A 23,002-nucleotide genomic window follows, 5' to 3' on the forward strand; every position below is an offset into this window, starting at 1 on the left:
ATTAGTGATCACTTAAGTTTGAATACATTCTGACAATTCTGCATTTTTACTCCCTTCTCACCTTGTTTAATGTTTTGACATCATATTTTACATCTTTTTTTGTGTATGTATATGCCTTAATTACTTACTGTGGATATAAAGTATATTTACTTCTTTTTCTTTTAATATTCCTACTAGCTTTGTAAGTGGTTGATCTACTACCTTTACTGTATGTTTGCCTTTACAAATGAGAATTTTCCTTTCATAATTTTCATATTTCTAGTCGTGATATTTTTTTCTTCCACTTACAAAAATCCCTTAACATTTCTTGTGAAGCTGGTTTACTGGTGCTGAACTCTTTAGCTTTTACTTGTCTGTAAAACTTTTTTATCTCTCTTTCAAATCTGGATGATAGCCTTCCCGGGTAGAGTGTTCTTGGTTGTAGGGGTTTTTTTTTCCTTCCTTTTCATTACTTTGAATTTATCATGCCACTCCCTCTGGCCTGCAAAGAATCTGATGTAAAGTCATTGTAATCTTATGGGAGTTCTCTCACATGTAACTAATTCCTTGTCTCTTTCTGCTTTTAAAAATCTCTATCTTTATCTTTTTTGCCATTTTAATTACAATGTATCTGGGGTGTGGTCCTCTTTGGTTTCACCCTGTTTGTGACTTTTCTGTGCTTCCTGGATCTGAATGTGTGTTTCCTTTCCTGGTTTAGGGCAGTTTTTCGCTTGTTTCTTCAACAAAGGCCTCTGCCCCTTTCTCTCTCTCTTCTTCTCTGGGATCCTATAATGCAAATGTTAATATGCATTATGTTGTCTCAGAGGTCTTTTTATCTACTCTCATTTAAAAAAATTTTTTTTTCTTCTTTTCTGTTCAGCTTGAGCGGTTTCCACTACTCTAGTCTTCAGTTCACTGATCCATTCCTCTGTATCATCTAATCCACTGTTGTTTCCTTTTGGTGTATTTTTAATTTCAGTGACTATATTCCTCAGCTCTTTTAGTTCTTTTTTGTATTTTCTAACTTTTTATTAAACTTCTCATTGAGTTTGTCCATCTTCTCCTGTTATCTTTATGCTCATTACCTTGAACTCCTTATTGGTTGGATTGCCACCTCCATTTCACTTTGTTCTTCTTGGTTTTGTCTTGTTCTTTCATTTGGAATATATTCCTCTGTCTCCCTATTTTTCCCAATTCTTTGTTTATGTCTGTTTACTAGGTAGGTTAGTTACATTTCTTGATCTTTGAGAAATGGTCTTATTTAGGATATGTTCTTTGGCCCCAGCAGCACCCCTCCCCCTGGTCACCAGAGCTGCATTCCCTAGGGGTAACCCCTACATAGGCTGCATGGGCCCTTCTGTGGCAGGGTCAGGTACTGTGGGTGAACTGGAAGGCAAGGCTGCACCTGGCCCTGCCTTGCGTGGTGGCTGCTGGCCTGCAGGTCCCAGTGCAGCTGGCTGCAGGACCCCTGAGGGGTCCCAAGAATAATGCCAGCCTGCTGGTGGGCAAGGCTGGGTTCCAGAGCAGCTGACTTTGGGACACAGGTGGCCTGACTTTCTGCTCTCATCTTACTATTTCCTTTCTTCTACTAATTTGGGTTTAGTTTATTCTTTTTCTAGTTTCTTGAGGTGTAAAATTAGGTTGTTTGGTATATTTGTTATTGCAAGTATTTATTTCTATTAAGTTGCTAGTGCTGTATCTCATTAAGTTTTGTTACGTTGTGTGTTCATTTTCCTTTGTCTGAAGACACTTACTCATTTCTCGTATGATTTCTTCTTTGAACCATTGATTATTCAAGAATGTAGTGTTTAATTTCCACATATTTATAATTTTGCAGTTTTCTTTAAGCTGTTCATTTCTAGTTTCATCTCATGGTGATTGGAGAACACTTGGTATGATTTGAAGTGTCTTAAATTAGTTAAGACTTGTTTTATAACCTAATATGTGATCTGTCCTGAAAAATGTTCTGTGTACACTTGAGAAGAATGTATATTGGGCTCCTGTTGGACGGAACGTTCTGTATATATCTTTTAGGTCCATTTTGTGTACAGTGTTTATCAAATTCTTTGTTTCTTCATTCATCTTCTGTTTGGATTTTATCTATTATTGAGAGTCTAGTATTGAAATCCCTCAATATTATTATAGTGCTGTCAATTTTCCCCTTCAGTTCTGTCCATATTTTCTTCATATATTTGGGCACTCTGATGTTGGGTGTATATGTATTTATAATTGTTATATATTCCTGGTGAATTGATCCTTTTATCACTATATAATATCCTTTGTCTTTTTACAGTGTTTGACTTAAATTCCATTTTGTCTGTAATAAGTATGGTTCCCTTTTGGTTACATTTTGCATGAATATCTTTTTCCATTTCTTCACTTTCAGCCCACATGTACCTTTGAATACAAAGTGAGTCTCTTGTAGACAGCATACAGTTGGGTCTTGTTTTGTTTTATCCACTCAGGCACTGTGTATATTGATTGGAGCATTTGATTCATTTACACTTGAAGTAATTATTGATAGAGAAGAAATGCTTTTTATAAATTGTTTTTATCTTTTATGGCTTTTCTGACACTTTTCCTTTTTTGCTCTCCTCCTTTGTGTTTCATTGATAATTTTGCAAAAACATATTTTGATCACTTTCTCATTTTCTTTTGTATGTCATCTATAGGTATTTTCTTGTGGTCACCATGAGGCTTACATAAAACATGTTACAGTTCTAACCATCCATTCTAAGCTGATAATAATTTTAATCACATTAAAAAAAACTCCATATTTTACTTTTTCCCTCCTTACACACAACTTATTGATGACAGAGTTTATTTCTTTTTATATTCTATGTCCAATAGCAAATTCTGTGTTTTTAGTTGTTCTTGAGACTTTTCTCTTTGAACTCTTGTACTACAGTGAAATGTAATTTTCACACTGCTGATACAGTATTTTATTATTCTATATTTACCTTTACCAGTGAAATTTATATTTATCTTATTTCTGTTATATTTCCAATGTTGCTGTTTCATTGTCTTTCATTTCAAATTCTTTTGTTTTCATTATACTTCTTGTAAAACTGATTTATCAGTGACAAACTCCCTCAGTTTTTACTTCTCTGGGAGAGTCTGTTATCTCTTTAATTTTTAAAGGAGTAATTTGCTGGGTATAGTATTCTTGTTTTACCAGATTATTTTTGTCTCTTGAGCATTCTGAATCTATCATCCTACTGCCTTCTTCTAACCTGCAAGGTTTCTGCTGAGAAGTCCTATGATAATCTTAAGGGGGATCCCTTGAATATGACAAGTCACTCTTCTCTTGCTGATTTAAAAATTCTGTCTTTGTCTTTTCCTTGATGATTTCATTATAATGTGTCTTTGTGTGGGTTAGGAGGTGTCTTAATTTGAGACTATTGGGCTTCTTGGATCTGGATGTCCGTTTTCTTCCCCAGATTTGAGAAGTGTTTGGCCATTGTTTCTTTCAGTAAGCTTTCACCCCCTTTTTTTCTCTCTCCTTCTTCTGGGACTCTGGCAGTACATATATTGTACAACTGATGGCCCCTTCGGCTTTCTTCACTTTTTTATGTTATTTTTTCATTTTGTTTTTCTGACTGCATAATTTCAAATTATTTGTCTTCAAGTGCAGATTTTTTCTTCTGCTTGTTCAAATCTGCTGTTGATGATTCTAGTGAATTTTTCAGTTTGTCATTGTATTCTTTACCTTCAAAATTTCTTTAGACTTTTTTAGCACTGTCTTTGTTGATATTCTCATTTTGTTCACACATCATTTTCTTGAGCCAGTGAAGCATCTTCATGAAGGTTCTTTTTAAGTCTTTGTCAGATAAATTATATACTTCTCTTTCTTTAAGATCACTTTCTAGAGATTTATGTTGTGCCTTTCATTGGGCTATATCTACTTGTTTCTTCTTTTTTCTGGTGACTTTGTGTTGGGATCTGTGCATTTGAACGGATAGCCACCTCTCGCTATTATAGACTGCTTTGTACAGGGGAAGACCCTCACCCATCTGCTTGGTTGGAGATTCTGGGGGGCTCTGAAACCTTTTTTTGAGGGGTACAACTACTCTGGGCCTGTGCATGCAGTTTCTCAATTAGAGAGGCTTACATGTGTTTTTTGTTTTGTTTTCAAGAGTTCATACATAATTCTTAATCTTTCTGATGTCTGTGGCACTGCAAGCAGCAAAACACCCAGCGCTCCCTTATTCTGAGTGGAAACCAGGCATCCAGAGCATGCCAGCTCCCCATCAATGCCCCAAGTCCGGCAGGACCGATACCGTTTCCCTTGGGCAGCCCTCTGCTGAGCCAGCACGCCAGATGCACAGCTCACTGTTCTTTGTCCCTCCCAAGGGAGAAGCTTTAGGCTGTGCACCTTTCTTCCATTCTTGACAAGCCATGCCGGTGGCAGCAAGCCACCCACCATTTTCCTTCAGTCTCAGTGGCCCCCAGGCATCCAGTCTATGTTGATTGGCTCCGAGCTCTGAGTGAGGCAAGACAAACCCATTCCTCAGGCAGTGATCCAAAAGCCACAGAGTTGGAGGCATGCCCCACTCTTCACGGTCCCCTGAGGGGAGAGGTCAAGGCCAGGGCATCTCTCCCCGCACTGCCTGTGGCAGTTTCAGGCAGGGGCTGACACAGGTAAAGTGAAACTGCTCTTCTTACCCGTCTTCCCGTTGCAGTGAGGCCGTTCTTGGCCCCCTGCTCACCTGCATTCTGTCATTCTTATAAAGACATACTGATCCGTATATCATCGTTAAGTTGGCGTTTCTGTGCAGGAACGAGATCTGAGAATTTCTACTCTGCCATCTTGCTCACGTCACTCCTAGGAAAAAAATTTTTAATTTGCTTGGACAGTGATTTACTTTTTCTTTTACTTTACTTATCATCATAAGTATTTTTAAGTTAAGATTTTTTCAGGAGCCTGTTTTTTGGTGAATCTAGTATCTGGTGACTGTGAAATGATAAGTCGTGTGGTTTTATTTTTTGCCTCTTAATAGGGTTTTAAAAAGTGTTCATTTTTCATTGCTTAACAATATTCTCCACTAAATAGACTTACTGTGATTTAATTTTCCCATTTTCAGACATACCCTCATTTTAGTTTTTCACAGTTATAAATATGGGTCTATTGTGTATGTGTCTGTCTATATCTTAAAGATAGATTCCTGAAAGAAAGAAAAGATAGATTCTGGAAGTATCATGGATCACCGGGCAGGGTAGGAACTATTTAAAATTATCGAGACATATTTCTAAATTGCTTCTGGGAAGGCTGAACCAACTTTCCCTACAGCAGTTTATGACAATGCCTGTCTCACCGTAGTCTTTCCTCACCACACTAATTTTTTATTTGGATTTTTTTTTTAAAGGTCCCATTGATTTTGGACTTTCTCTTTTCAGTCCATAAACAGATGCCCTTACACACCCCTATAGCTCTTACAGCTGCCTTCCACACTTGTGTTTCTCTGGGGAAGAAAATACATTTGAGATCACATCATCAGCATTGACTCAGATGGCAGCCCCTGTGTGCTGGCATCCGCGTTTTCCCCACTGAGATAATAAAGTGCTTTGGAATGGAAATATAAGTATTGTGGAGAAATATATTTGATTTATTTTAAACATTTCAAAATGTTGTAATAATGCCCTATATAATACAATTGAAAGAATTGTTCTTAAAATCACCCTTCCTTGGAAGTTACCCAGATCAACATTTAAAAGGCCTTTGACTATCCTGTATCAATGTTTCACAAGCTACCAGAGCAGCTGTGTAAGGAGCACTTTTATAATTCTCTTTTGGTCTATTTCTTCGTTGGCACGTTTTTCAGATGTCGCAATTGAGAGCTGTATCTAACCCTTTCGTTTTCTTCCTTCTGGAATAGGTTAGGTAAGGAATACTAGAGCACGGGATGCTTCACCTTGGACCTAAGCTCTCTTTGTAGGTCAGTTACCTTTGCAGAGAGGGATATGGAGTTAGCTGAAACCCAAAGATTATGAAGAAAGTGATCTGTGGCATCCTTCTAAAATTCACACATCACTCTGAGGGACAAAACAGCTGGAGAAACGGAGAGTGTTGTTGATGTTAGGGGATTATCCGTGCTCTCAGGTGGCCCGGTTTCTTGTATTGTCTCTTTCCCTCCGGAGCCAACGCAGCTTCTAATCTATAGTCAACTGCTCTAGCCTCTGACAGAGCATCATGTGTGCATGCTGGGCCCACACTGATCCTTTCAGCTAGATTTGTCTCTGCAGGGAACAGCCCTTTGAAATTAAATTTCACGTATCACAGCTGTTTCCAGCATAAGTCCTATTCTCTTGGCTTTTTCATTTTCTCTAAACTCTCTTGTGAGGGGCATGGCCATCTTTGGCAAAATCATTTCATTGAATACCCAGCCACAGGATTTCCACCCACTCCAGCCCAGGGTGAGCCTGGGAAGAGAGGAAAACACTCTTGCATTTCAGCATTTGACGGAGGTGATGCAGAGAGAGATCCTGTTTCCGAGTCAGCGGCTTTCCTGTCTCATTGTCCTCCCCCAGATGAGCTGATTAGGTTGGGCTTGACTCAACCAGGTAGAGAATGAGACAGGCTGCATTCGGAATCTTCAACATCAGTTTGGCTCAGAGCTCCAGAGCTCCAGAATTAGGTTGCCCCTGCGCAGCTGTGGTATCTCTGGAGCGTGGCAAGTGTGCACTTAGGGAAAGTTGGGTGAAATTCCTTTTGTCAACTGAAAAACTAGAAGGACACAGAGGAAATGATAAGTGATACCTTTGTCAGGAGAGTGCAGGTAGGGCTGCGTGCTATCTCATTTGAGTCAGTGAGAACAGAAGCATCGCCGCAGATCACCTACTTAGCCTGGAAGTAAGCCTGAACGGGGGCAGCTGTGTTTTGTGTCCGGTCTGTGCTCCCTTGTTACTGCTGTCAGTGCTCTTGATAAGAAAGGGAAAAGGAGAGGCTGAAAAAGATGTGCCAAGTGCTTGCAATCTCAACATAGTAACCAGCCAGTATCTACTGCCAGAACTTTGCACAGATCCTACTGACTCGCTCGCTCATCAGTCAGCGGAAGCGTAACCATAGCAGCCAGGTCCTTGTATGGATTTATCTACTCCGGGGTTTTAATTCTTCCAGATCTGTAAAATTCAAAACACAAAAAGACAGAGAGGCGATACAAATATGAAGGCCTTATGGGCCCCTGCATCTGCAGGCTCAGTAACGCTGAGAGGGAGTTGTCTGTGTGCTTCACGGGCATGTGGGATTCTGAGCTCCCTACCAGAAACTGCAGTAGTGGATATTTAGACTTCTTCCTTTTTAAATTACCTCTGAATTATAGTGGGTGTAGGAGGCTCAGAACTGATGCAGCGTGTGTCCTACAAAGGGCTCCTAATGTCCCACTGCTGGCTCACCCTTAACCTGGCTGGAGTCCTGCTCTGCCAGCACATGATGGCAGGCGCTGCAAGAAGGTACGTTACATGATTGCAGGGTGATTTGGGGTCTGTAAAGTGAGGGGGTTCTGGGCTCACATAGCCACTGAGAGTCCATCACATGTCAAGCTCGCCGCTAAATGCTGGGCTTCCAACAATGACTCAGATACAACCCCTTGCACAGAGAGCCCACAAAGCTGAGGAGAAGCAGGTAAAGTGAACCTTCACCAAGCAGTGGGATTAGCTAATCAGGGAAGGCAGAAGTCTTAGTGTATCGGGCCCCTCGTCATCCCTGCAGAGATCAGAGAATGCCTCCGGGGGAATTCACACACCTTGAACTGATACCTGAGGGGTGACCAGGCATATTTGCTGGGCAGGCAACGTAATAAAATGCATCTTAACCAGAGGGGGAAAGTAACAGACTTGAGAGAATTGGTGCGTTCAGAAAAGGGCAGACAGCTTTTACACCTGGGTTACAGGATGGGTGGCGGGTAGCAAGTGGTAGAAACATGATGAAAAGTGATGTTTCAAACAGTAGAGTTACCACGAAAATGAAAGAGATGATGTCACAATCTCATAAACTGTCCACTTTACCAAAAAGCAGTTTTCTTCCCCCAGAGAATTTCTAGCCTTGAGCATGAGTTGTATGCTGCGCCCTCTGACAGCAGGTCCCCAAAGGATTGAGGCAGCGTCGCACTGCACGCCCGGGGCAGCCCGGGCCCCGGGACCTGCTGGGTAGGCATGCGCTTGGAGTGGCCCGCTGCCCTTGCCTCCGTGCCCTTAGAATGCCAGGCTTCACCTGGGATTAAGTACAGCTGAGGAGAAAGCAGTCACCCCTTCCTCTCCTGGCCTGCGTTAGGCACTGCTGTCCCCTAGCCCAAGGCCAGTTTGATCCAGTTTGGCAGAGGCTTGCTCAACCCGCAGGCTCTGGGCAGGGGTTGCGCCAGGTGTGGGGATGTGAAGGCAACAGGACTGAGCACTGTTCTAAAGGGTCTGCCGCCGTTCTCTCTTTCCACGCCTTTCTACCCCGTCAGTTTCTCAGCATCAAAGATTCCTGCCCAGAGGCCCCAGTGCCTGTGCCCTCCTGGGTCCCTTTCTTTCTCAGATGCACGGGCACCACCCCTCTGCTCCCATCCCCACAGTGGCTGCCAGACTTAGCTCCTAAAAGAGGGGGACAGTGTTGCCTGAGACAGAAGGAAGCAGGGCCTCTGCTCCCCTGATTAAAGGAATCAAGTAAGTCTTCTAACGATACTGTGATGGCCGGCAACTCACTCCCGCCCAGCTTCCCTCACTGTGAACACATACGCACCACACGCACACAGGGCTCCTCCTCCACTGGAACAGCCATCTGTTTGGGTCTCATTCTGTTACTGATTGCTTTTCACTTACTTAAAGCCTTTCATCAAGACTTCTTAATTATGAAATAGGCTAATGATTTTTACCCAGTTAGTAAGTATTTCCTCATTAAGAGTGAAGAACGATAGTAAGAGCCACCACCCACCCCCACGCCACAAAGCACAGTCGCCAGCGGGAAGCACGGGCACCATGGGACTCATGCTGGGCGGTGCTCCAGGCCCTCCCAGTCCCACTCCCCTGGCTTCTCCTCCCGCCCAGCCCGCGAAAACACAGGTGTCCAATGACTCCTATAGGAAACCAAAGACTTAATAAAAAATCTCCCGCCTCTAAAGTTTATAACCTTGCCTGTGCTTATAACCCTCTCTGTTGCATGCCCTCTGAACACATTCTCTCTCGCTCATACACAAACACACACGCACACACACAGAGACACACACACACACACTCGGTAGCAACAGCCTCTTGTGTTTCAAAACCTGAATCCCATCGAGAGACCAAGCCAACGCTCGGAGGGTTGGAGAACTCAGAGTTATTACGCCGACCGTCCCAGAGGAGTTAACACTCCAAGCTCTGGACCCCGACTGCTGGTTTACACAGGCTTTCGTAGGGTTTTAGGTTTCTATTAAGTTCGTGACCATATGCTGAGGTGTTAGAAACGGACCAATCAGTAGTGAGCTTCTGGGAACCAATGGAATTTTAGGGGTAAGTTTCGTTTTCCTAGAAGCAAGCTGTTTTACAGAAGCACAAAAGCAGGAAGGCAATGGCCCTGCCTGGGAGGTCTTGCTGGTCCCTTTGTGGGTTTTGCCCCTTCACTTGGATGTTAAAGTGAGAGCTTTGTTAGGCTGAAGATCTCTGCTCAGTATCCTCAGAGCCTCTTAGGAAAATACGTCTCTTGGAAAAATACTGAAAGGGTAGGACTTTGGAAGTAGACACTCCTTGTCAAACCACAGGCTGTCACTTAACTAATTCTCTGATTTGCAGCAGCTGATTATCCTCTCCAAACCTCGGTGTGTTTAAATGTAAAACAGGGGAAAGGTGGTTCACTTGTATAGCTGATGTAAAGAATTTTTTAAACATATGGAGAAAGCACCTGACATACAATAGGTGAATAATACATACTGGTTCCCCTCCTGATGACTCACAAGAAGGGAATGTTTTTCCCTTTTGGTCCTTTCCTGTTCTTGCTGGTCAGTGTAAGGAATCAAGTCACTGGCTCAGTTAGATCTTTTCTACCTTTCCACAGTCCCACAGCAGCCCTCTGTGTAACCGCAGGACTGAGGGTTGGGCCGCCCATCTCAGCCATCCACATGCAGGCCCTGTCCTTCCCTGCTGGTCTCCTGAGGGACAAGGGATTCCTTCTACCTTTTCTCTCCACTCAGATCAGAGATGGTCAGATGCCTCCAGAAGCTCTCGTGGGACCTAGCACAAGGAGTGATGGGCTGGGCTGCACAGAGGGCCTTGTGTGCTGGAGTTAGCATGTGACATAGACGCCAGTTAAAGACACTACGGTTCCCTGGATGTTAGTCATGTATATGACATTTGTTCCACCTACTTGGCTTCCAGTTAAAAGAGTTTTAGCCCTGATTAGGTCAGTGCCTCGTCTCACCTTCCATCACCTGGAGATTTAGATAAGAGCAGAGTTTGTGTATCTTAAAACACAAACACACACACACCCACACCCCCTTATGGGGCATGGCTCCTGGATCAGAGCACCACACGTCGCCCATGTAGGGAGGGGCTGGCAGACTTACTGAGCCAACTTCCTTTAGCGATCGGCCTGGCCAGAAATAAGACGGGTCTGTCAGTGTAATAGTGTTTTTAGGATTCTTTTGAACAGGAAAATGTTGTTTTTTTAATTAAGAAGCTGAGCCTCAGGTTGTTTAAGCTCGTCGGGGTGGTAAAGAGTGGAAGTAGCCATGCTCGTATTTTTTCCATTAGACTATTTTTTTTTCCAATGAAGTTTTTAATATACTTTTAAATAGCACATGGAAACACACAGAAAGCTTTGCATAATTCCTATGGATCCTTATACAGGGAAGTAGGAAGTTTGACTGTCCTCATGTTTCAGATGAGTGGACTGTGTTTCAGGGAACTGAAACGATTAATCGTCCAAAATACCATAACAAGAAGGCTGCAGAGTCTGGACAAAATGAGATTCTGTGATTCCAAATTCAAGCTCAAGAGGAGGAAAAAGTTAACTCATGAAATCAGATTTTACTGAGTGTATATACTGTGTGCTTTCAGACGCACGATCTGACGTGAGTATATAAAAACCAGTATGAAATGGCCTGCTTTCTACATGTCACTCACTGAGAACGGACGTTTTCTCAGAGCTCTGTTTTTCAGCGCGTGTACATGACACAAATAAGGAAGTAACTGTGAGGTGGAGCATTTACGACGCCCCTGTAAGAAACAGTGCATGAAACCAAGCCCAGGCTTCTCTTGTATAAACACTAAAGCTTTATCCTGTGGCTTTTCTACCTAGCAGACGTTTAAACAGCTGATTCTGGAGATGTTTTTCTCACCTTTCACCTCCTCAGCCAGACTCAGCCGACTTCTGGCTGACGGAAAGCCGGTGTGCAGAAGCTTCTTCCTTTCTCTTTATTCTCCTGCTCAGGTCAGGACTGAGGGCAACCCCCTCTCTCCCTCTCATCGCGCCCTCCTGACTCCAGCCACTCTCACTGGAATATGGGCTTGTCTCTAATCATCTTCTGTAATTGGAGTAACTAACCTTTTGAGATTTTCTAACCCGGACTCACCTTCAGATACTCTTCCTAATTATTCCCAGAAACCAGGAAAAATCATGGAAAGGTCAACCCTCCAGTCATTTCATGGTTCCCAGGATGGTACTTAAAAGTAACCCAAGCATGTTTTATCAGCTGAACTCAGGTTAACAAACTACCATTCTGGTACAGAGGCCCCAACAGGAAGCAAATGTGGTACAAAGAGGGAAGTTGCTATGGAAACACTTTGGAAGGACACGTAACTGAGCCTCGGGAAGAGCCGGGAAGACGGGAGAATGCATGAAGGAAGTGATGTCTAAACCCACACTTAAAAGACAAGTGGGAGTTAGCCGTATGGAGGACGCAGACAGGGAGGAACCTGTGTGGATGCCTAGATGTGAGAGCCCACAGCGTAGCATAAGGGGGTGCCCAAGGCAGACTGAAGAGCCTAGAAGACCACTTTTAGGAGTTGTTTTTCTCAGAGAGCCATGGAACTGCCAAAGTGGTTTAATGGGATGTGGCACACTCAGATTTGTATTTGAGAAAGATCAGTCTGAATATAAGATGAAGAATGGGTTAGGGGCAGATTCAGTCAAACACGTGGAGACTCGATTAGCTTGAACTATGGTGGGGTCACGGGAAGGGGGAAACACGGTCTGATGGGGGAGTTCAGTTTGCAGTGTTGGATTAAAGTGTCCGTGGAGAAATAAGTGTGTGTGTCCAACAAGAAATTACGGATCTTCAGACCTGGAGCTGAAAAGGGAGTCTCCAGGGTGCTCCAGAAAAGCCCTGAGGACAGGCGATGTCACTCGGCATTTGTAGAGGAGAAGACGGAGTGTGGAAGCAGTGGGACACGAGACACTTCACATGTGCCCTGCGAGGAACAGACAGTGATGGAGGCTGAGCAGCGTGACGGGTCCAGGAGGAAAACCAGGGGAGAGACAGAGGGAGAGGGCGGTGCTGCAGACGTAAGAGATGGCAGAAGTGTTCGAGGTCGTAAAGCGGCTCGGTGAGATAGGAATTGCGTTCAGCCGCAAGGAAACTATTGATGAAGCAGTTTCTGCAGAGTGGTGGGCAGTGGAAGCCAGATGGAGAGCAGAGAGTACAGACAGCTACTTTCTGGCACCACTGTGATCACTCCTCCTCTGCCCAAGTCTGATGCTCCCCTTCCCATGACTTCTGCAAATAACGGGTCCCTAGTGTCTCATTTCCACCGAGTCTGTTTCTTTTCTGTTGATTTCCCTCTCCAGTAAACTCTTTTCTTCCTTTCCCCTGGACAGTCTCTGATCATCTCGAGCTCTTGTTCTCCTTCTCCAGCTTGCACAGTCTTCCTCCTGACCACCTCATCTCCCTCTCTGGCCCCTCATTTCATGTTACTTAGTCACATTTGCCTCTCACTTTCAAACAAAAAGGAAATCCACAGAGAACTGCAGTAGTGACGTCAGAACTGTTTACAAAATGTTACATTGGGAGGTCTGGGAAGTAACCTTGGCGTCTACCCCCGAGAAGAGCTTGGACTTCCAGTGTGGATGAGAGACATGTCCTATGCAGTGAATGGCTAGTGACATGATGTAAACCAAGTCTATAGGTGAGTGCTGGAAAAGGAAGTAAAGTTGGTAACTGACTCCAGTTTCTAGAACTCTCTCAGGCAGAACTCAACGGGGCCCTTACAGTAGATGAGTGGTTTTGTCTCTCAGCTGAATGCACCCCTTCCTTGTCTGGGTCTAGTACTTTGCAGTGCCCCTGAGCCCAGGCATCTCATTCTTGAGAAATGTACACCCTATAGGTAATTAATTATTATTATTATTGGAATACAAAGTGTTCATGGCAGAGGAGACTGATATCATTTTAATATAACAGTTTACATATGCTTTAAAGCTTTGAAATGGCTATGAATCGATGATGAAATGGTTAAATTCTTGTTCGGTCACGGTGATCCACCATTGTCGACACTCAGATATTAGCTTTGTATCCATTTGTTAACTAAGAATGAGTCATCAGCTGGCCGCCTGCTCGGACAAGCCTTAGCTGTCACATAGCTTCCAAAGGTCTCTGTCGGTTTCAGTCACGGGCTTTGTGTCTGACCCTGCTCATCTCTGCCTTTTTCTTGCAAGTGTTTTTTGGTAAGCTTTACAGGTACTGGTTGTGACAAAACTGAGCTATGTTACCCTTAAATTGTCAGGTGATTGATGGAATGATTAAGAGAGATGGGTGTGGGGGGCTGGTTAGTCGTGGCAGCGATTTAGCTGATTATCCTGTCCTCTACACAAGGCTCCAGAGAATATTCTAATGTCTTTTACCTCCAGAATCTAGGAAGCAAGACCTGAGTATATTTGCCTTTACCATGTCTTTCAAACATGAAAAATCAGTCTCTTATCTGAAAATTTACTTTGCTGTCACAGTATCATGGGAACTCTTGTCCTTGACGCAAAGTCTTCTATTTTTCCCTCGGATTACTTGTAAATGATGCTCAACATAGCTAATCAGGGAAATGTACATCAAAACCGCAGTGAGATAGCACCTCACACCTTTCAGAATGACCATCATCAAAAAAGAGTACAAATAACAAGTGTTGGTGAGGATGTGGAGAAAAGAGAACCCTCATGGACTGTTGGTGGGAATCTAAATTGATGCAGCCTCTGTGGAAAACAATATGGAAGTTTCTCAAAAAAACTAAAAATACAACTACCCACTCTTTGGTGTATATCCAAAAGAACAAAAACACTAACTTGAAAAGATACATGCACCCCAGTGTTCATAGCAGCAACAGTTATTTCCAATTGCCAAGACACGGAAGCAAACTAAGTGTTCATCAACAGATAACTGGATAAAGAAGTTATGGTATATTTATACAATGGAATACTACTGAGCCATAAAAAAGAATAAAATAATGCCATTTGCAGCAACATGGATGGACAAGGTGTGACACACACACAATGGAGTACTACTTAGCCATAAAAAGAACAGAATCTTGCCATTTGCAATAACATGGATGGACTTGGAGGGTATTATGCTAAGTGAAATAAGTCAGGTGGGGAAAGGCAAATACTGTATGATATCACTTATATGTGGAAACTAAAAAATACAGCAAACTAGTTAATATAAAAGAAACAGACTCACAGATCTAAAGAACAACCTAGTGGTTACCAGTGGGGAGAAGGGGAAGGGACAATATAGGGATAGGAGATTAAGAGATACTAACTCTTACGTGTACAGTAAGCTACGAGGATATGTGTACAACACAGGGAACACAGCCGATAGTTTACAATTAACTATAAGCGGAATATAACCTTTAAAAATTGTGAATCATTGTATTGTACACCTATAGCATATAAATACATCAACTTTACTTCAGTAAAAAATAAATTTAAAAAAGGAAAAATAAAATAAAGTTATGGTATGTCAAATTTAAAAAAAAAGGGAGAGGTGGCAACAAGAGTGAGCCCGGGGCAGGCAGGAGGAGGCACTGAAGACCCAGGCCTCGCTGGCTGGTGGTCAAATGCCAGGTGCCAGCGCCGGGGGAGCCCAGCCCGGTCCCCGACAGCTAAAGCTTTCCAGCGTGCTCAGGGCATTTGTATTTTCTTTGGTGAAATTGCTGGCTCTGCGCCCTTTCACACATTGAAGAGGCCACATGGACCCTCTCTCGTTCTCAGAAACAGTGGAAAACGCATGAAAGAAAAAGTTAACTAGGTCTTGAAGTCTCCTGTTCCCTTCGGAGGATGATGATCACACAAGAGCTTCGTTAGTCAGCAGCTGGGTGAATGATCCCGACCAGCAGAGGAATGTAACCATTATCTCTGATGTTTAGGACATAGTCATAATTTTTTTAAATTATAAATTCATAAAAAGGCATTGCAGTTGGAAACACACCTGGTCTCTGGAGGTTGGCACATAGGCTCTGCTCTGAAGGTTTCTGTTTAAAAGCACAATTCGCATTCGAAGGTCTAGTAAGCAGAAGCGAGTTGTTCCTGTGAGTATTTGTCCCCACAGTGAAGAGATGCTGCTGTGCTTTGTGGCTTCCTCCCATGTACTGAGGGTGAGGTAGGTCCAGAGCTCAGACCTCTTCTCCTGTCTGCACTCGGGTGCCTCCCTCCATCTCCCTCCCTTGCGATAAATATTACACCCACAGCGACCACGTGGAAGTTGTAGCAGGAAGCATGAATCAGACACGAACTTGGTCCCCGGGGCTCTGAACGGAGGGGTGGTGGGTGGGTGATGGGCAGACACTTCACGTGGTCGCAGACAGTGACAGGCACAGCCCTTCGCAGGATGTTAGTGAAGCTGGAACTGAGAGGAAAGCAGGAAATAGCCTCCCACTAATCACAACTCTGGTCACCATGTTAGTTAGAAAGAGGGAAGTGGTACGGAACGGTGCTGAGATATTTTTCTGCTGAAAAATTTTAAGACCTCTTACGTTTCTTCTGCTACTGACTCAAAGCATCCTGTGGTCCTTTCTGGAGGGGCTGTTGCTCCAACTCTCTTCCAGTTCAACTGTGTGATCATTAAGTCACCAGATTTACCCTAGAGAATTTCCTGGGTCTCACTGAAGTCTGAGGTATTACTGAGAAAGCATTTCAAGTCCTACTCTGTCTGTCGGCGCCCCCTCTCTCCGTGGAGTGCCGAGGGCTCCCTGGGCGGACAGAAGTCCTCCTGCTACTGGCTGGCACGCCCACGTCACTGGAACACGGACGTGGGCACCATCTCCACATCGGCCGAACAAACTGATAGAAACGCTCTGAATCCTTGGTGTTTAACTTGCTTATTCTTTCTGAATTCTCCTTATAGTAACAAAGGACACAATTTTCTGACTCTAAAATGGCTCCTCTAACATGATAAAATCAGATGAAATTATCCTCTAGCCTCCTTTCAGCTTTAATATTCTGTGAATAAGTTATTTTCAAACACACAATTATTTGAGTGATGGGCAAAAACATGCCTTCATGTGATTTGCTGTTACTCCTTGCTCCCAGATTTTGGGAAACAGCATTTTCTAGCTCCCTGGTAAAAGAAAAATGAACCCTGAGAGGGATCTAACCAGAAATACTCAGAATTTTTAAAAAAGATAGTCATCCAATTATGAAAAATGCTTTTATTGGCTTTTTTTAATCCAGAGTTAATAGACAATTTAGGACCCAGTTTACTTTAGGATCCAGTAATTAAACCGACATTTTTGCTAGTATCCTCATAGCTTCACAAGAATGTCCTCATTCTCCCAGCTTTATTTTCTCTCAGTGGAAACCAAGACCATTTCAACTTTGTTTTAATTTATTTTAATAAGGTATAGCAGTTTTACCTATTTATTAAGGCATAAAGTAAATACTACTGTAAAAACTGGAATATGAACATGTCTTAACTGGTGTTGATGAATTTCAGTTGAGATCTGGTCACTTTCCAAATTGAACATTATATTCACCTGAGGGTACAGACTGTCAGACTTGATGCCAGCCAATAATCAGTACATGTGTAGATGATCTCTCTGTTAGTGTGTTGTGATCCAACTTCACAAGACATTTAATTAACAAGCTTCTTAAGAAAAAAAGAAGAAAGCTTTTCATTTCGTGCTTTAAATGAATTTAAAATAAATAGCGCTGTGAAATCACATTCCTGGTGCTTATGAGGGTGGCGGAGTGCTCTAATGAATCATCGTACATAAAAAGATGGAGATTGCAGTGAACACAGGAGAGTAACATGTTTTTAGGCATCATTTTCACCCTTCATTTGTTTGAGAAAATAGGCTAGTAATTAGGTGTCATAGAGCATTTTCTTTTCTGACAGAAAATTTCTTGATTGAATTTTTCTTGCCCTCACTTCTCATTTATTTTGCACAGCCAAGAGTCTTAGCTTTGAAATGGTTTGATTATGATAATTTATCCCTTATTTCTTCCTTCCCAATACCGTCATTTAAACACCATCTTCAGCTTTAAGTAGTGGAAAATAAAGATGTCAGAGTGAACCCCCGTAGGATAAAATCATTTCTTTTTATTCCTTTGTCAACCCTAATTTTTCCAACCTGCCCTGGGTTTGGCTCATTTCTTTTATGGACTTGGAGCTAAATTTTCTAGTAGGAATTCAGAATGCCAAACATATTTTGTTTGTATTTTGCCTTTTTTTCCATGATAAAATATTACTTAATGTCAATTACTTAATAAATGATATTTATTACAACTAAAAGAGTGGAAGCCCCTGTTAGACTTAAAATTCATAGACTTTGGTTTCATCCTATTGAAATAGATCTTGTCTTCCATTTCTGTCCTCAGTCTTTTCCTTCCGCTGTTAGGTAGCTTAGAATTTAGTTAACTGCCTTAGAAAAGAGTCCTCTTCAGAAACCGTGGTGCAATTCTCCCAAGCTGATAAGTATTGTTCGCTTTTACTAAGGACTGTAATAAATGTCGCCTTTTAAATGTCATTGCACTTTTAGAGCCATCTAAGAACGTCATCCTTTAAGCTAGGTTTTAAAGGAAAATACCAGCAGAGGATACATTTCAAGCATACGTATAGTTGTTCCAGGTGCAAAGACCTAGGCCATCCAGGATTAATTGCTGCCGACGGGTCTTGGGTTTCTTACTCATCTGTAGCAGTCTGTTAGACATCATGATACAGGTGGGACTTTTAACTGCTGAGAATAGAGTTGATCCCTGAGCCACACAAGTTTGAACTGCGCAGGCTCACGCGTGAGCGGGGTTTTCATAGTGGGTACCACAGGACCACGTGACTAACAGCAGGCTGAGTCTGTGGGTGCCGCCCCGTGGACACAGAGAAACAGACGACATGGAGGCGCTTCATGGATGGAGGGCGGACAGTAAGTTATACGTGGATTTTCAGTGGCCCCAACCAATGTTTTGTTAAAGGCTCAGCGGTGGTTGTAATTGTCCCAGGGGCCCTTATGGGGTGAGAAAGGATGAAGGCCAGTGGCAGAAGTGACATATGATGGCAGGCTAACGGGGCGATAACAGAGTGATGGTCAGAGACGGAGGAGAGAGACCAGGAGAGAACTGTCACGAGTGGCCAAGGAAGAATTTCAAGAATATCCTTTGCTTCCTGGGTACTATGAGAAGAGAACTGAAAAGGATTTATTAGATTTGCAATTAGGAGGTCATTGCTGGTCAATGGTCAGTGAAGCAATGGACTCCGGGTTCCACTGGGATAAAGGTACACTGGAAGTTAATGTATAAAAACAGTTAGTGTGGACTATGAACCCATTATGTATAAAGGAAGGGAGAGAGGTGAAAGCTGGAGGAGAACACAATGTTCAGGAAGGACTGTATCTTACAAAGATAAGAGAGCCTGAGGATATTTATAGGCTGTGGGGAAGAAGCCAGTAGACAAAGAATGATTTCAAATATAGGAGAAAGATAACCAGTGAAGTAAGATCCTGGGAAAGGCTGGTGGAGGTGGACCTGGAGTACAGGATTTGCCTTGAGTAGGATTCCTCTGTTTTGGGAGGAAAGCAGATAAAGGTGGTCACAAAATATAAGTGTTTATAAGATAGAGAAGCAAAGAGCTTGATATTTACAAGTTTGACCTTGTAAAATACAAGTTCAAGCTATATGCTGTTAAAAATTATTGTTATCAAGTATACCAGCTAGCATATACATGCTTACTGTGTGCTTTGAACATTATTAAGAGTTTAAAGAACAGTATTTCATTTAATTTTATCCTACAGTTGGATAACGTGGAAGGTATTATTACTTCTCAGTCAAAGAAAATAAGCTTAATGAGTTTTAATTAACCTGCCTAAGGTCATGGAAATAGTGAGTGTCAGAACTAGGCATTTGGACTGAGATGGTTCTAACTCCAGGCACCTGCGCTTGTAACCACAGTTGTCCTGGGAGAGGAGAGTTGAAGACGACTGTGGGCATTTGGCGGAATGGCACAGAGATAATTATTGTGGACATGTAAAAGCAGCCGGAGCTGGAGACCGTAAGTCTGGGCGGCACACGCCTGCACAGCTGGGGTGGTTGTCCCCGCGAGCAGTTAGCAGTACAAGTGAGTGGTCGTACAAGGGACAGTTAGGGTGCCACTTTTTTAGTTCCAGACCAGATGGATGAGACTATTAGGGCATGGCCTAGCAGAAATTCTGGAATTCTAAGGATAAAGAGAAACCCCTGTGAGATTCCTAACAGAAAATACAGGAAAAGGAAAGAAGAATCAGACTGGCATTGGGCTTCTGTAAAACTGGACACTAGAAGACAGAACAGCATCTGCAGAAGACTGGCAGCCAAAGGACCGCAGCTGGAAGTTCCAGCCCCAGGTCTCTGCCTGTCAACAAAAACGGGAGATACTCGAAAACAAGACCTGGAGTCCATCACCCACCTTGAGGAAAATACTCAAAAGAAGAGAACATCACAAAGGGATGAGGAAGATAGAGAAAAGACAGAAAGTCAGTGAACAGTGAAACATGGACACAGTTAAATCTAAAAGAATGAGGAGAGATTCAGGGAATGGGTCATATAAGTGCAAAGTAAGATTTCTTGAAATAGAAAATACACAGCACAAGATACCTTTAATAAGATTGCAGAACAAAACTTACTAAACTGTTTCAGTAAAACTTAGGATTAACAGGGAGTGTAGGGAGGGAAGTGAAACTATTTTAAAAGTCTTGCTGATCTCGAGAATTAGTGCATTTGGCGGAAAGAAGAGAGCCTTTTAAGTTTCTAGCCTATGTAACTAAGCACTAACCCAGATATATGAAGAGCATATTAAATAAATAGCACCCAGAACATTGTAGAAAAAATACTGTAAGAACATAGAGGAATTGAACCAATAAACTTGAATATAAACACACACTCCTTCCCTCAGAGGATAACTTTTTTTAGTATCCATGGAACAAGCATAAAAGTCAAACAAGTAATTGGAAAACCTTAAGAAATTAACCTTATAAAACTTTAAGGAAATAAAATCGATTTTACAAATCATATTCTCTGGTCACAAGCCAATAACGTTAGAAACTTATAAGTGATAACTAAAATTTTAGGTACTTTAAATTTGAGAAACATATTCTTTGACATGATTAAGGTTAAAAAAGATTTTTTAAAAAAACTACACATCACCTAGAAAACAATGAAAAATACTCTTTATTCTCAAAGTGTGTATAATCTGTACTGAGGAAATATAGCCTCAAATTCTTCCTTAATTAAAGAAGAAATATGAAAAAGTTAAAAGTAATAATTTAAAAATCAAACAACAAAAAATTAACCAAAGGAAACGAATGAGAAGGAATTAAGGTAAAAGCCCAAATTATGGACCAGAGTATCAAAAAGCAGTGCCTGTAAATTTCTAGGCTGATCTCTGTGCAAAGTCAAATATCAGTGTGTATGGAAACGGAGGAAGCGTATAAAATTTCTGAAGATACTTTTAGTCCTGGTGATTTATCCCTGCTCCCCATGAGTCATGTACCTCCGATTCCTGTCGGGGACTAAGTGGTTAAACTGAGCGGATGGTCAGCTGTTCGGGCTCTGTTCCAGCATAATTGTAAGGCTGGAAGGGATTTTGCAGTCAAGCTACCTCTGGCTGATACTCCTACTCTGATAACAATTTTCCTGGGACAGGGATTTGTGAATTTCTGGAATGCTAAATCACTGAGAAAAACCTCATTTAGAAAAGACAAGACCCCAAAATATAACTTGATTATAGTTTTACGCATTAATGGGAATTGTAGAACAGTTAACTGTAAATTACTGTATTTATCTTAAGATTCTTAACAATTCTTCTTTATTCATCACTACTTTTCTGGAAAATCACTCTCATCAATGGCAGTTCTTAACCTCTGAGGCTTAATAGGATAGGCTTGTAGCAAATCTGAAAGTAGTAATTTTATTATTGAATGTTATAAATTTTTGCATAATTTTTGTATTGCTATTATTGGTTTTTACCGCGTACCTTAGGTCTTCCCTACCTTTGTGTCTCAGCACTGTTGCTGACAGTGATCGTTAAGGACCAGCAGCTGCTGTTTATTTCTGACTCACTTTGAATCGATGGCCACAGTACATCTGCATAGCTTGGTTTGTGGAGGGGCTGCGGGGAAGTGGGGAGGAGGGAATGGAGAAGTATTTTTTTTGAAAATTTATAAAACCAGACCGTAGTAATAGGATAGAAAGTGTCAGTGTCTTCTTTTAGGGCCTTTACTACTAATTAGAAGGTGAGTTGGGGGAGGGTGTCTGTGTTCTCTACAGAAGAGCAAGTTTATTCAGCGTCATGTCTGGTAAAACGTAGGAAGTGGGGAGAGAGAACGTTAAACACTAGAAAACATCTCCTGTAACACATTTATGTTGGTTTCAGGCCTTTTTAATTAGTCTGGACCCAGGGATAATAATAGAATCAAATTTGTATTAAATTCTCATTATTCTGCTAGTTGGGTTTTTTTTGTTATGTTTGGAGGGAAGCCATACAAAAGATCCTTTGTAAATTCTGTGAACTGCGTATGGATAATGCCCCAAGATAACGTTGCATCTCTCCGTAATAGCCTTTTTCTTATGCAGTTTTACCCAGCTTTCAATTTATGATAATAGAGCTCAGCTTTCTCCTGACTTAATAGTAAACTGAATTTCCTCTTTCCTTTCAGAGAACAGCTGGAGAAATCATGTTATTTTACTGTTCGTTTTTCTTTTAGTGTTATTAGCCTTGGTGGAAAAAAAAAGTAGCAGGAAAATGCAGGGTCTGGAGAGCAGAAGGCACAGTGGCATGGTTCTCACCATCAGTGTCATTCCGCCAATGGATGCATGTCAGGAAGCTTTTACTCCAGAAGCCCAGTCTCTTAGGCCTAGCTGCACTTCCAGTCACTATAAAACATGTGTGATAAGATATTTTGTCTTTGACCTTCTTTAGCTGTTTACATTAATTATTATACATCAGCTTTTTTAAAGTGCCTTTTTGGTAAATTTGTATTTTCTCATTCTGAGCATGCTTTTCACTCAACATGATGTCCTACAGTTACTGAGTCCAAACCCGTTCTGCTCACCGCACAACAGGCCAATAAATAGGGAGACAAGGTGCTGGGGCAAAGAATAGTGACTTTATTCAGAAAGTCGGCAGATGGAGACGGATGGCAGATTAATGTCTTGGAGAACCATCCTGCTCCAGTCAGAATCCAGGCTCCTTTTATACAAAAGAACAGGGGTAGGGGTGTGGTTCATTGTTGCAAACTCCTTGCTGCAGGCATTCTTTGTTCTTGCAGCTGTCCATGGGGGTCAGGCCCTGGTGTCCCTATAAACCTCCAACAAAACAAAGTTTTTCTCTATTTTGCAACTTGCCCTCTCTGCGTGAGTGCAGAAGTGCTGACATCCTTAAAGGTCAGCAGCCGGGAGAACAGGCTCTCCTGTCTATTTCAGGCTAAAGGCAACTTTGTTTCCCAAAAGGTGCAGAGCTGGCCCGACTGGAGCCTGGAAAACAGGGCACACGGTTAAAACCAAACGAACAGATCTAATACGGAGTCAGATCTGTTCTCCCATTACACTACAACATTTATGAAGTAGCAAAGAGTTGTCTTTACTCTTTACCATTCATTTTGCTTTTTTCATGCACCTTTGTGGGTTTTC

The 23,002-nt window shown here is 42.2% G+C and overlaps 1 protein-coding gene across 1 annotated transcript in view; it reads left to right on the forward strand.

Moving 5' to 3' along the window:
- The window catches only part of PSD3 (pleckstrin and Sec7 domain containing 3), a 526,938-nt gene that overhangs the window by 464,412 nt on the left and 39,524 nt on the right, over window positions 1–23,002 (forward strand).

This window comes from Camelus ferus, chromosome 26, assembly GCF_009834535.1.
Source record: "Camelus ferus isolate YT-003-E chromosome 26, BCGSAC_Cfer_1.0, whole genome shotgun sequence".
NCBI classification, from domain to species: Eukaryota; Metazoa; Chordata; class Mammalia; order Artiodactyla; family Camelidae; genus Camelus; species Camelus ferus.